General features: G+C 45.4%; 1 pseudogene; it reads right to left on the reverse strand.

Annotated features, from left to right (window-relative positions):
- Positions 1-500: 500 nt before the first annotated feature.
- On the reverse strand, positions 501-618 carry LOC124719185 (annotated as a pseudogene).
- Positions 619-1,506: the final 888 nt, after the last annotated feature.

Below are 1,506 nucleotides of genomic sequence, written 5' to 3' on the forward strand. Positions count from 1 at the left end.
CTATGTACATTCCTGTACAGGGGAGACATTTTCTTGAAAGTCGTGTCGGCGGATAAATATGACCTCGCAGTGCCTTTGTTTTTCCGAATTACGATGCAAAGTTCCTTCGGACATGCGTGCAATTGCGAATACACTTAATGTATTTCACAAAGACTATAAACGCCGCAGTGCCTGCTCCAAACAGTTGATGAAAAACTAGTGGCAGCGATAGTGCTTTGACAATTTAACCGTAATAAGCAACCTGCACTGTTGTGAAACTTCATTCGCTTCATCAATAAGCAAGTAAGGGTCTGCACTCCGTCTTCCGTCTTCAGGCCACGAGTGGCCTACCGGGACCATCCGACCGCCGTTTCATCCTCAGGGGAGGATGCAGACAGGAGGGGCGTGGGGTCAGCACAGCGCTCTCCCGGTCGTTATGATGGTATTCTTGACCGAAGCCGCTACTATTCGGTCGAGTAGCTCCTCAATTGGCGTCACGAGACTGAGTGCACCCCGAAAAATGGCAACAGCGCATGGCGGCCTCGATGGTCACCCATCCAAGTACCGACCACGCCCGACTGCGCTTAACTACGGTGATCTCACGGGAACCGGTGCATCCACTGCGGCAAGGCCGTTGCCTAAGTAAGGGTCTGGATTGTTATAAAAAACTATTTTGAATGTGTCTCAGACACGATTAAATAAAATTTTACTTTCGATATTTGTGAATATTTTGAATTTTTCAATACTCGTGATATATAGACCCAAGGGACACAAATGCAACAAATTAGGGTGTAACGAGGGGTACATTGGCTTGGTAATGAACATCAATAAAACAAAAATACTGAACCCAGACAACCGAACACTTACAGTTGGAAACCAGTCTATAGAAGGTGTTGATGCATACACCAACCATGTCCACAGAATTAAACTAGGGAGAAACAATCAAAATGCAGAAATTCCTTGCGGAATGGGACAGAGCTGGGAAGCATTCCAGAAACTAAGATTTATCCTGAACAACAAGGATGTCCCAAAGAACCTGAAGGGTAACGTCTACGATACGAGGCGTCTTCAAAAAGAAATCTAACTTTTGCTATGACACCTTTATTTCTTAATGTACAACGTTTTAAGGACTATCCCCTCTACTGGCAATTCATCCGTCCCATCGTTTTTTCCACTTTTGGAAAGACTCCTCGAATGCATTCTCCGAGAGTGCCCTGGTGTAATGCATATATACATTCCCTTCACCCACATTTATGCGATCGGGAATGCTCAGTAGCAGCCAGCTACATGTACATTTAACAATTAAGCGTCAGCAAGAGCATTAGTGATGAAATCATAGGAGGCAATGTTGTGCAACCTTAGTAGGGACAAGATCAGGCTATTTGGGAGTAGGATCTTACAATGTGAGACAGTGTTTCGAGACAAACTTCCGTCACAATGTTCGCAAACGTGACGTCAGATCCGCCTAGCAAGAGCGATCTGAACGCCCATTGGCTGGAGGATATAGGGAACGAGAGAAGTGTCCTT

Source organism: Schistocerca piceifrons, chromosome 10, assembly GCF_021461385.2.
Source record: "Schistocerca piceifrons isolate TAMUIC-IGC-003096 chromosome 10, iqSchPice1.1, whole genome shotgun sequence".
Lineage (NCBI taxonomy): Eukaryota > Metazoa > Arthropoda > Insecta > Orthoptera > Acrididae > Schistocerca > Schistocerca piceifrons.